The sequence below is a fragment of the Rattus norvegicus genome, chromosome 4, assembly GCF_036323735.1.
Source record: "Rattus norvegicus strain BN/NHsdMcwi chromosome 4, GRCr8, whole genome shotgun sequence".
Taxonomy (NCBI): domain Eukaryota; kingdom Metazoa; phylum Chordata; class Mammalia; order Rodentia; family Muridae; genus Rattus; species Rattus norvegicus.
In genome coordinates this window covers 46663837-46677732 of record NC_086022.1, presented here as the reverse complement: position 1 = coordinate 46677732, position 13896 = coordinate 46663837, and the positions used below count along the sequence as shown (strand labels likewise).

General features: G+C 42.5%; 1 long non-coding RNA gene across 6 annotated transcripts in view; it reads left to right on the top strand.

The window, feature by feature from the left end:
* Positions 1–67: 67 nt before the first annotated feature.
* The window catches only part of LOC103692063 (uncharacterized), a 29025-nt gene continuing 15196 nt past the window's right edge, over positions 68–13896 (top strand). For 2 of the 6 annotated variants that reach the window (XR_005503475.2, XR_005503473.2), the window contains exons 1-5: positions 68–220; positions 4506–4642; positions 7916–7993; positions 11527–11775; positions 12732–12864. This is a non-coding gene — a long non-coding RNA (uncharacterized LOC103692063). Of the gene's footprint in view, positions 221–4505; positions 4657–7915; positions 7994–11017; positions 11776–12731; positions 12865–13896 lie in introns of all 6 variants that reach the window. The other 4 variants (XR_001837540.3, XR_005503474.2, XR_001837541.3 and 1 more) reach the window with 4 other exon arrangements.

Below are 13896 nucleotides of genomic sequence, written 5' to 3'. Positions count from 1 at the left end.
CCTACCTCCCTCAGGTGTCATAATTTGCTAGGAACTCAGAGCTCAGGAAAGTTCCATGCTAGTGATTGCATTCTTATTACACAGACTATAACTCAGGAACTGCAAATGAAATAGGTGCTCTGTTAGTCAGCAACTTACTGCTCTGGCCAAAGCCTGACAAGAAACAGCTTCAAGGAGGGAAGTTTTACCTCAGCTCATGATCCGGGGATACAGTCCACAGGTGGGATGGTTCCCTGCTCACATCCCAGATGAAGAAGGCGAGAAAGGAGAATGCTGGGGCTCCCCTGGGCTTCTTCTTTACCCCCTTCTAGTCTACGTAGCCCTCTATCTGCTGGGACGGTACTATACCCACATCAGAACAATCTTCACCTTAGTTAACCCTCTCTGGAAATACCTTTACAGACACACTCAAAGACATAGTCTTCTGTGTCCTGGGCATTTTTTTTAGGTTCTTATTTGAATACGTGTATGTGTCTCTGTGTGTAGATGCATTTTCATATGTGTGTAAGTGTGTGGGGACCAGAGAACAACTTTGGGTGTCAGGTTCAGGAATAACCCCTACCACTTTTGAGCGAGATCCTCTTATTGGTCTGCAGTTCACCAATTAGGTGAGACTTGCTTGCCCTTGAGCTCCAAGGATCGTCCTGTCTCTGCTTCCCCACTGCTGGGGTTACACGTGCTTATCACCGAGCCTGACATTCTTACGCCATGTCCTCATGCTGGCTAGGCAAGCACTTTACTGAGCGGTCTCCGTAGACCCGTAAGTGTTTATTATTTCATTGAAGTTGACAGATTTGATCATCACGAGTACATCCTTGTCAATGATCAAAAATGTACTTCTAAGCCACAGCCCTCCAATGTTCAGTGAGGTTGCTTAACTGTAAGCCCCTGCTGCGAAAAAAAAAAATACTTATGTCAGGGGTAGATGAGAATGGTGATAAAGAGCTCCCACACTCTCCTACCAGATTATAGGAGCCCCTGGTTCTGTGAAGGCTCATTTCCCCAGGGTAGGGGAATGCCAGGATGTTGAGGTGGGAGTGGGTGGGTGGGAGGGGGAGCATCCTCATAGACGCAAGGGAAGGGGGATGGGAGAGGGGGGAACTGGGAAAGGGGATAACATTTGAAATGTAAATACATAAAATATTCCATAAAAAAGATTATCGTCTCCTGATACGTTAATATGCCCTCCCATCTGGCAACTCTCTGAATTTTGTTAAGACTTCAATTTACATATCCTTATGAAGCATGGATGATTAAATGGATGGTCACTGAAGTAGACTCCCAGTCTTCCTTCTTCCTAGAATTTACTGAATATTCTAACCTGTAACCATATACGTTAGTACGTGGTATTTCTAGTAACAATTTCTTATTTATTGTTTATTAACATGAATTCAAGTGTGACAGGAAGCAGTTGACTATGACTTTCACATCACTTAGGAGATTCTAGAGAGTTTTAGGGTTCTGTGCCAGGAACTGAAGATAACACACACACACACACACACAGACACAGACACACACACAGACACACACACAGACACACACAGACACACACACATACACACACACAGACAAACACACACATACACACACACAGACACACACACACATACACACACACAGACACACACACACAGACACACACACAGACACACACACAGACACACACACAGACACACACAGACACACAGACACACAGACACACTCAAAGACACACACAGACACACACACAGACACACACACACAGACACACACACAGACACACACAGACACACAGACACACAGACACACTCACAGACGCACACAGACACACAGACACAGACACACACACAGACACACAGACACACACACAGACACACACACAGACACACAGACACAGACACACACAGACACACACACAGACACACAGACACAGACACACACACAGACACAGACACATACACACAGACACACACACAGACACACACACAGACACACACACAGACACACACAGACACACACAGACACAGACACACACACAGACACACACACACACATAGACACACACAGACACACACAGACACACAGACACACACACAGAGACACACACACACACACACAGACACAACTCTAGGAGATGTAAACAAATATATATCTACCCCAACCGCACCAACTACAGAAAAACACTAGATGGCCTGTGTCTAGCTTAGTGAGCCAGTGAGCTTCTTGGCATTACTTAATGGACCATAAGTTCTTTCACAGCATCATGAGGGGTTCTGGCTGTATCAACAACAGTGCACCACAGTGTTTGTGATGACTCATGGAAGCTTGCTGTCTCCCTGGAGTTCTCTGCACAATTGCAGGCAGCTCAGCTGGTGGCCCGACTCTCCTCTTCTTAGCACAGTAATTGTTTCCTGCCTTTAGACCCTTGTGGAAGAACCTGTGGATGTTAAGAGATGTAGCAGCTTTCTAGGCCTGGCAAGTTTATTTTCAGAATCTTCCGTGTTTCCCTTCTTCCTTCAGGTGGTAATGTGTCAACTCAGCAGAAATAGTCTGACAACCACTATGTGTTTGTAGGATCCTGTCACTATTTTTCATATCTATTCATCTATCTATCTATCTATCTATCTATCTATCTATCTATCTATCCCTTCTGTGCCTCTCTCTGTCTCTCTCTCTGTCTCTCTCTCTCTCTCTCTCTGTGTGTGTGTGTGTGTGTGTGTGTGTGTGTGTGTGTGTGTACCAAGTACGTAGAAGTTGGAAGGTAACTTGTGGGACTCTTTCCTTCATCATGTAGGTCCTGGGCTTAGGTCCATTCCTCTGAGCAATCTTTCTGGCCCCTGTCCCTATCCTCAATCTTGAACTTAAAGGCGTATTCCATTGCCTGGTACTGATATAGATCAACTCCGTGTGATTAAAGGAAATTGAGGCTTAGGTAATTCCCTACAAGCATCCTCAGCTCTGGGGGGTGGGGGTGGGGCAAGGAATGGAGCCAGTTCCTATTTCATGTAGCTGTGTTGAGACTAGTGTGCTTCCTGTAAATTGTTCAGAACAGAGCCTGATGTGCTTACCATTGCTTTTGGTGTCATTATTGTAGTACTTTGCTTTTCACTGGGTGCAAGACAAAATCTCAATGAGAAGTAGTAGGTAGGCAGGAGTTCTTACAAGCAGGAAGCAATGGTAGACACTTGACTTTTTAGGTAGGAGTTGGCTATGGCAGGTGTAAGAGCTGAGTCTGATTTGCAGGCCTTGCCTTGGTCGCATTCTAGGCAGCCACAGCAGCCCACATCACAGTTGGGTGCCCCATGTGGAGAGTTGTTTAATAAATACCCTTCGCTGATGATCACAATGGAGTTTTATGGTTGCTCTCAGCCTACACGATACAGAAGTATAGAAGTAGTTTAATCTGTAACGGAACACGGATTTTCCTATATTGCCTATTAAGCTCTCATTGTGAAAGCCAGTAACTTGTACTCTGATAGAAATGAGTCTGCAGTGATAGTAATTTAACAAGAAAGTTAGTGTGGAAGCCAAGCTCCCTTTCACGTGCCTTAAATTTTACCTTTAGTGTCTCAATGCATTTTGCATCTGAGCTTGGCAGTTAATGGTCTCTGTAATAAATTCAAAGTCAAGTTGAGCCCATGTGGAATTCTCAAGTCTGTGTGTCTTTGCAAGGCCCTCATGCCATCTAGGCTCCTTCCTGGTCATTTTTTACCAAGTTGATTGTTTTGTAACAAATAATTTACTGATTGGAATTCGGATTGAATGCTACAGCAGGAAGCAATCTATTCTCAAGAACCTGAAGGTTTTTTAGCTGTCTCCTGTTTTGTTGCTAACCTCTTACAAACTGTGGCAACATCAAGCAGTTCATATTCAAGTAAGTTAAAAAGAACATTTCTACAACCTCTTGTTTTATTATTAATTTGGTTGCAAGCTCATGGCAGGTAAGGTTTGCGCATGATTAGGCATATTTGGAAATTACCATTGTGGTCAAGAAGAATCAAAGAAAAGGTCTTTACTACTCATGTGATAACTAACATCCCATCTGAGTTTAGCCTGTAAACCTTTAACACTGTATCAATCCTTCATCTGATTTCTTTCATGCACAGGAGTTGGGGGTGGGGAAAGATGAAGCACATAGTCACCTTCTGGCTGCTTTGTTCCTGCCTCTTTTGATCTCCCAACCTATATTGATAGCTTAAAATGTCCGTCCTATTTTCTTTACTTTCCCCCACTCCCTTCATCTGGTCCCTGTCGGACAGTGATACAGATATATCGCTAAATATCAGCTATCAATAAACCAGTAGACTTAATTAAAGAAAAACATTGTGTAATTTGCTGTAAGCACTTTTCTCAGATTACCATTAATTGACTCTGTCCATAGATCATTCACTACAATGTTTTATCTTTATTGGATTCCTGATTTTTTTCCAAAATATTTTACCTTCCAAGCATAAAATGACATGATCAAAATGTTGTTTGTTGGTATGAAGATACACTGTAAATCAAACTGGTCCCTACTACTACAGGTATATAATTCTATGGTGGAAGGTGGCCAGGACCCTAGAGATGATATGAAATCTCCACCATCTGCAGCCCTTAGAAGTAGGGCGGTATGCATCAAAAGAAGTGTAAAACAGTCTTGGCTCTTGAGGAGAAAGTCAAGGTAAGCTTACACAGGTAAGCTTTAATTATAATGTATAAACCAAGCAAAATGAACACAAGGATGGTCAAAATGTTCTGAATCAATACACAATTTTCTAGGGGCAGGCACATCTTAGGCAAAAGATAGCAGAGAAGACACCAAGTTCCAAAGCTACAGCTTTACTGCAGAAGTCAAGGTACACAGTTGTAAGCTCTGCTGCTCTGTTCACATGAATGGAAGAAAGAGCTGGTGTTTGGATTGAGAGGGTGGACATTGTGAAATTTCAGTTGTGCTTTTGGGATGCTGGTCTGTGTGCTCAGCCCCAACCCTTTATCAGTGGGGCTATCATTCTGTCAATATTTGAGGAGGGGAGGTATCATCTAACAGAACAACACGGGACTAGAGGAACTGGCTCAAAAACAAGAAATATGGTGGTTTGGAGGTTTATAGAAAGAAACCATCTTGTTATTAAGCTTCTCCAAGGAAATAGAGCCAATATAATATTAGCTGTCTCTAGCTGATCTATCTGTATGTCCATGCATCATATTTTTAGAGGCCAGCAACTCTAAAATCTGTAGAGTGAGGAGGATAGAGCCCCAGGGAAGAATCTCTATTGAAGCTCGAGCCCAGTCTTCTGCCTGTTGGAAGAACTCTTTCTTAGGTCGACCTTTTCCTACTAAGGCCTTCAACTGAAGGGCACAGTCTGTCTGCCTATAGAGTGTGGTCTGCTTTGTTAGAATCTAATCTCACTTAAATGATCTCCACAAAAACATCTAGAGGAATGCATGAACAAATACGTGGGTATCTTGGATGAGCCAAGTTGATATAATTAATCATCATCCCCAGAAATATCTGTCCTCTTTGTTGGAGAAGTCTATATTTCTCATCATTATTGAGACCTGTGAGGAATCTATGTATCAGATATCAAAGCTCCAGTGGTCTGCCTCTTAAACAGGCCTGCCTCTGCTCTGCAGCCGAGTGAGAGCAGGGAAGCTCTGCCCTTGGCTTCCATGGCGGGAGAAAGGTGATGCCTTCATTAAGGACTTTCCTTTAATGGGAAAATGGGATGTTCTGTGAAAGAAAAACAGGATTTGGATATCAGTAGAATGAGTACCAGCTTTCCTTATCCTCTGAGTAACGCATGTTTCAACAGTGCCTTGCACCTACCATGTTTCTGCACTGGGTCTTCAGAGGACATTGATCTTGGCCTGTTTTGTTTTTTCGTCCTCAAATTATTCCTGTTTAAATGGAGATTAATAGGATGAAAATTTCACTTTTTTTTATCCACAACTGTGGATTAAAAAAATGTACTCAGAGCTAGTTTTGGAAACATAGTACATGTTCTATATTTTCTGAGTGAATATATGTGTGGATGCCTGTTTGCCAGGACAGCACACATTTTGAAAATAAATAATAGTGTATATATGTAGGTAGCATAGCTTGCTACCATGATAGAAAAACAGTTTTGAAAATAGGACTGATAACTTTATTCTGACATTTTAGTTCAATAGAACCAAAAGCTTTAACAAAAGGAGTTCATCCATAGACAGAAAGACACCCCACCTCCCCCCTATGCATACACACACACACACACACACACACACACACACACACATGAGGAGAGAGAGGGGGAGAGAGAGAGAGAGAGAGAGAGAGAGAGAGAGAGAGGCAGAGAGAGATATATATTAGAAATCATAACAGTTGAAAATTAGTTATGTAGTAGAAATGAAATAATAATTGTAGGGTTACACAGAGAGTAACAGACACCACCAATGATACATTACATGGTATACATGTTTTAAAAACAATTCTGAGTTTGTTCTTAGAATCAGAGTCTTTCTATAATCAACGTTGACTCTGTATTTATGGGCCTTTGTCTTACAGTTCACAGGTTTATCTAAAGTTTTCCACTGTCTGAAGAGTTTCTCATCTCTTGTGTATTGTTATCTGCATTTGGGGGACTATGTACTAGAGGTTCTGAGTGCAAGCCAGATGTAAGAGAAGACAGCCTTTTGCCTTCTAAGAAAAGGGACAACCCCCGGAGACAATGATCAAGCTTTTTCCAGATGAGCAGTGCTTTTCATTGAAGAATGTTTGAAAGTATTTCCCACAGCGGAGACTTCCATATTCCATCTTCCATTGTTGCCGGTGAAGGTTTCCCCAGTCCTGCATGAACAATACTCAGATAACGATAACCTTTCTGTGTGGATACTGAGCGTCCTTTCGTACGGATGACTTGTATGATGGAAAACACTTCCTAGCATTTTGAGACAGTGTGGCTAGGCAGATCCCAAACCTTGTCTTTTAGCGTTTTTGCTTTTCTGGCTCTCTGGATGAATGGCTCCCAGGCTGCTGTTGCTGTGTGACAAGTTACGACAAACTCTGGGTGATAAGGCAGAGGCCATCTACTGTGTTTACCGGGCGCCCAGTCAGACATGAGCACATATGGCTTTTCTGGAACCTCAGCTGGGAACATGCAGAGTTAGTGGGATGACTAGTGGCTGGAATTGCCTCACCGGTCCGTGTCTGCAGTCTGAAATTAGGTCTTGCACCTCTGTGTAGCTGAGGGAATGGCCAAGTGACTGGACTTAGTGGGTATTATGGTCTACAGTATGACTAGTGACTTCTCTGTGTGTCTTGGCCTTCTCATGGTATGGTTTTGGGGGAGCAAAATCCCAAGAATGATATTTCATATTATGATCCTCAGAGACTCTTCTTTGGAGCACATCATAGGTCAGTCAGGTTGATTTCAAGCTCTTCCATTGACGAGGATAAAGGACTTGGCTATCTTTTTTCTCCTCTTTTCCTTTTTCTTATTTGGTCAGTAATTTATCTGAATTTCATCTTTAGCATCTGTTCAAAGGGATTCTGGCAGAAGAGAAGGTGAACGTTTATTTCCTGCTGTGGGATGATCTGGAGTCATCCTTCAGGATCTGTTTTGGGGATCAATGCCAGGACCCCTGAGGACACGAAATCTGTGGATGCACAAGTTTCTAAAGTAAAATGCTACATTTTCATACACCAGTGAACCCCCTACTTTATACTTTCAATAATCTCTAAGTTACTTATACTATCCAATATAATTCAAATGCTTTATAAATGCGTGTCGTGATGTATTGTTTAGAAAATAAAGACAAAGAAATAAATCTGTGTATGTTTAGTAGCGACACAATTAAAAGAATTTTGAGTTCCATCCAGAGTTAGTTGAAGCTGAAGAGGTGAGGCCATAGACAGTGGGTGGTCTGTACTGGCTGTTTGTGAACATGTAAGGTAATTTTATAATTTTGCATAAAGGGTTCAGAAGACTGTTGAGACGGAAGGGATCAAAACTATCCATCACTTCCAGAAATTCTAGTGTCCCTGTGATACTGAGTAAGTAAAGTTAAAATTATTACAATGAAGAACTTAATACTTAATTTACAACTACTATTACTTAATAATTATTTTATAAATAATAGTAGTAGTCTCTGAGCAAGACCCAGAGACTGTATATCAAATGACATGATATACAATACAAATGATACAAATACAACATCACAACCATTGCCAGAGAAACAGATGAGGCTTGCTTTCCCCTCATGCTTTTACCATTGAAAAAGCCTGGCACTTGGAGCTTGGGCTAGCTGACCTTGTTCTTTCTGTGGAACTTTGCAGCAGAAGAGACAAATCGCATTTGCTTTTGACAGGGCATGGGCTGGGGAGAAGGGTGATTTCAGAAAGACAAGGGTGGACTGAGCAGGGCTAATGCCCTGTAGCTCTCAGGGAGAAACTCCTTGGCCTATCTATCCACTGTGATAAATGAGTGGTCTCTTACTTATGAGGCATCAGAGGCACTGGTTGGCTTCAGAGCAGTGGTTCTCAGCCTACCTAATGCTGCACCTCCTCAGGTTGTGGTGACCCCCCCAACCATAAAATTATATTCGTGTAATTTTGCTACGGTTATGAGTCACAATGTAAATACTCATGTTTTCTGATGGCTTTAGGTGACCTCTGTGAAAGGGTTGTTCAGCTCCCCAGGGGATCACGACGCACTGCTGCTCTAGGCTGAGGAGACACTCACGTCATCTATGGCATGGATGCCTCTGGCTTGAGATATGCAGTTCTGGGTTTTAGCTTCAAACAATGGAATGAGTTTGGGTGTTTGACTGTTTTAATTACCAGCAGAAAATCTTGAGCATATTAAGGGAGGGGAGAAGTCATGGGAGAAAGTGACAGGTAGAGGTTAGAGTTGTGCTCTGGGAACCTTGGGCTTTCCAAGAGAGAGTGGTCACAGCTATAAAGCAGGGCAGAAGCACCAACTTGGTCTGTTGTAAGGAGAAAATTGTCACCAGGGAGCTGGGCTCATGTTACAAACTCTAGGAAACACTCACTGACATTTCTCAGCTGTCTCCTTCTTCACTGTGGTAATCATGGTTTGAGGGCTTACAGATCAGATTTTTCAGCCTGGCTTCTTGCTACCTGGGACCAGTGAATCTCTTCACCGTTTTTGAGAATCAGATCTTTCATTAGTGAACTAGGTCAAGAAGAATCATTCTACTAGTTTAGTACATTAAAATATGGAAACTGCATAAAACACTCCAGTCTATTTTCTAAGTCTTTTTTCTCCCCCCCCCCCATTTTGTACTTAACAATAAACCCGTGTCCAGTTTAAAGATCTAACTTCCAGGGGAATTTCAAATGCATTCCTGCGTACTTTCCCTGATTGGCTGTATCCTTAACAAGCCCTTCTTTGGGACCACCCATGTTTCCAAAGCTGAAAGTCCCCAAATATCCTTGACTAGCTACCCCAAGGGCCAAGGTTGCTTCCTTCCTTTGTCCAGGAACAAGCAGTTCTACTGTCTAGTTTGGAAAGTGTCCATTAGAGCCCATACTGATTTTATATTTATTGGTCAACTGCTACCCAAGGCTGTAAGGTTAAAGTTGAGAGCCTCCATCTTCAGGGTAAAACTGTGTTACCTTCAGAACACTAACGCAAATAGCTTTCCACAGGGGGCATCTACATCCTCATCATATGCGACAGTCACTTGGGGGACCAGAAACTGAAATGCTCCTGATAAAAAGTGGTTAAGTTACAGAACTTGAACCACTTTCTGTTTAGCTGGCATCAATCCCTACACTGAAGAAATTCTTTAAACTGAGAGCTACTTCATTCCACGAGCACTGGATAGTGTAGAAAAGCTCCCCAGACTGCTAAGTTCCTTGGGTTAGTTTAGGAGTTTCTAGAGCGATCTATAATTAGATCATATTCTTCTGTGTTACATGCTGATGGGAATCCAACTTCCCCCTTCTTCCTAACTCCTATCTGAATGCAATGCTTCTGCCACGCTGGGAATCACCTTTCAGGCAGGTTGTCGCGGTCTTCTTGTTAGTTTTGGAGTTTTCTAAGAGACCGAATGACCAGCTGTTGTACTTAGTAAGTATTGAGATGACAGTGGCATGTCAGACATCACATTAGATTGTAAATAGATAATTTCATTATCTGGGACTATTATCTGAATTTATTTTATAACTACAGTGCTCAAGTATTTGAAAGAATAGCACACACACACACACACACACACATACAGATACACACACACACCTTATACCTCTATGTGGGCAGGAAGAAACCACCTACTATCCCTAATCTTTCTTATTTTGAAATAAGGACACACCATGTAAGGGTAATCCCATTTATAGGTTGCTCTGGTGCTCTCCTATGCTAGCAATAATGACCCATTAAGGGTCACTAGACTGAGAAGAATGAGATCTAAATACTATTGGCTCATAGTTATTCCTTGGAAGAGAGCTTTCAGGAGATGTTATCTTTTGCCTGGATGTCAAGAAAACAAATAGGAACTTGTGGGTGAGACGATAACCAAGAAGGAACCAACCAGTAGTAATATGAGGGAGGTCTAGAGGTGATGGCGTTGAATATAAATGCTTGCATTTGGATCGGGCAGATACCCATCAGCAGTGGCACACATGAAATGCGTTACATTGGGGCAGCCATTTAGAAAGTAAACAAGCAGGTGTTTATGACATCCACTGCTAAACTTAGGAAGCCGAAGGACTAGCATTTTGAAGTAGGTTGGAAGGACAGTGGAAGGAAGGGAATGTTATAGGGCTTGATATTGTGTAAAACAGTCAAAGAAAGAAGGTTGCTTGACATAAACTAGAGTCACCTGAGTAGAAGAAACCTCAACTGAGAGATTGTCTCCATCAGATTGGCTTGGGTGCACCTCGGAGTGAGGGGCACATTTTCATGTCTTTTGTGGGAGGACCCAGTACACTGTGGGCAGTGTAACACAAGGGCAGGTAGTCCTGGGCTGCATAAGAAAGGGAGCTGAGCAAGCCTTTGAGAGAAAGCCAGACAGCACCATTTCTGGATGGTCTCTGATTAGTTCTTGCTCTTAGGTTCCTGTCTTGGAGTTTCTGATCGCAGGCTGTCATAAGGGAAGCATAAGATGGAGTGAATCCTTTTCTCCACACGCTTGGTTACGGTTGGTGTTTTATCACAGCAACTGAGGAACAGCCTAGAACAACTGGCAAAGAGAAGACATAGTGGTTCACAGTAGCTGGGAGAATTAGCTTCCCAACTTTGCATTCAGTGACTTCTTGCTGGCAACCTGGAATTGGTCCTAGTGGGTAGGAGTATTAGCACCACGAGAAGTGAAGACGTGGCAGACGTTTTAAAGTGGTAAGTGATATTTTGCATACCCTTCGGAGAGTCAGTTGTTAACACTTGTCTGTAAAACCCTTTTAAGAAACTATGCCTTTCCCTGGTCAGATGTATAGCTGGCAAATAATATTTTCCCATTCTATTAGGCTGCTGCTTCAGTTGATTTACAGTTTCCTTTTCAGTACAGAAACAAAATGGATGTAGTGTCAAGCTGCCCTCTAAGTTTGTATCTCTGTTTCCACAGATGAGTGTCGCTCTCAGAACTCAGAGCTATTTATGTGTGCAACGGATGGTAGTTAACACAGAAACTCACAAGAGGTCAAAGTATAGACAATGCGTGGAGTGCTCAGTCCCAAACACAGTACCTGTACTATTTCCCCAACCTTCCGATGAGAGATCATATTAGATAATGGGGCGGGAAGATTTTACAAAGCAAAGCTCATGGAGGACCAGAGTGAAACTGTCTAATGGACATGGTGGGACCCCTGCATTGGTGAGCTCACTGAAGCTGTACGTGCCTGTACAGAATCTGCAAAAGATCAAGCCAGTTAATATTCTATGTTGGAGGGGGGAGGGCTCAAAAACCATCAACCCCTAGCTGAGAAGTTACTTAGAATTGATGGTTTTAGGGAGAGGGAGACTCAGTTTAAGAGTATAGCCATTAGCCAGACATGGTGGTACACGCCTTTAATCTCAGCACTTAGGAGGCAGAGGCAGGCAGATCTCCGTGAGTTCAAGCCCTTCCTGGTTCAGAAATCAAGTTCAGGACAGCCAGGCTACATAAAGAAACTCTGTCTTGAAAACCAAACCAAACTAAACCATGCCAGGCCAAATAAAGCAACCAATCAAACAAACCACCAAACAACCAACAAACCAAAGTACAGTGTGACAGAGTGGGTAGCACACTCCAGTGTGTGCCCCTACACCCTGAGTAAATTGATTGCACAAATCGGACTTGGTGAATTATTTAAGAAAAGAAAAAGAGGATACAAGATTGGGAGAGTGTTGATAGGCACTGAATGAATTGGGGAGGAGTTAGAGGGAGGAGGGGGTAAATATCAAAATACATCAAAATGCTAAAAGAACTAATAAAATGCTACATTAAAATATTTTTTCAGTGTATGTATTCTGGTGGCACATAAATATTCAACCCACAACAATTGTTCTTGCTGAATAATGTTCCCCAGAAATCTGTAACATTGCATATTACTGGTGGATAATTCTGGATTTTAATCCAAACCATTTCATTCTTGAAGATTTTAGGAAAGTTAGGGAGGGAATTATGAGGAGATTAGTGGAAAAAGAAGAGGAGGAGAAAGAGATGAACAGAGAAGGAGAAGAAGGAGGAGGAGGGGGGATGGAAAAGGGAAGAAAGAGGAGGAGGAGGAAGTGAAGAAAGGGAGGAAGATTATGAGAGAAGTCATCTCTTTTTCTCTGTATTTTGGGTAGAGACGACATGGAAAAGGTGGAAAGGTCACCATATACAATGTAAGGTGAAAGCTTTCACCAGGAACCAAAACAGCTGACATACTGATCTTAGACTTCCCAGAATCCAAACTCTGAAGTAAATTTGTTGTTTAAGGTAAATATTTATAAAGAATACTCTTACCTAAGCGCTAATGTGTATTTCTGATAAAGGAAGGAGGTTGGAGAAAGGGTTCCAATAACATACCCAGGCTTCCCCTTGTTGTTGCTGTCTTTCCCCAATAAAAGGCTCTAAAGCACCACTGTGGCACCCTACAATGCCACAGGAATTAAAAACCTCTGGGAAAATAATCCTTTCATCTCACACCATGATTGTGTTCTTTCAACCATGGCTTCCCCTTTCTGAGATCTAGGAATACAGGCACAAAGCAGCAGGGTTTCCCTCAAGTTTTATGAGACTGTTTTCAAATGGAATGCCAGAGACATCAGTCTGAGAACACTGGAAATCTGATTCTTATAAAGACAAGAAGAGATATGCATAGCAAAGCATGTGTGTCCTCACCAACCCCGGGTTCTTAACAGAACTGTGCTCTTCTTCTTGTCTTGATACAAAGTCAGCCTTATGAATAGTCATACGTTCACATGCTCTAATGATGGCCCCCAATCCTACCACTAACATTATCTTGTCCTGGGAGAATAAGATTTGATGGAATGGTGTGTGTGTGTGTGTGTGTGTGTGTGTGTGTGTGTGTGTGTGTAGCAGGGGAGGGCAGGAGCCTTAAGAAGAAAGTCTTGAATGACTGCTAGACCTTTCATACAGGTGGGGCACCTTGAAAAGGACCCCTGCATGGATTCATTTTGTGCACTTGATTTGTTGCTGTTGTTGTGTGTGTGTGTGTGTGTGTGTGTGTGTGTGTGTGTGTGTGTTCTAATAATGAGTTAGCAACGTCCCTGAGACTTGGAGTAGGAGGATCACAGAGACCGTGCAGCAGCTGGAGCAGAAATGCAGACATCTGGCATGAAATCCTTGAGTTGAATCTGATGTTTCCTGAGTGTCCGGGAGGATACAAGACAAAGAAACATGAGCAACATGACTTCTGCAGAAAACAAGTCAAAATGCCTTACTGGTAACGGTGCCATGACTTTCCCAAAAGTTATATTGATTCAGAATGCATATGCATTCTGAGCA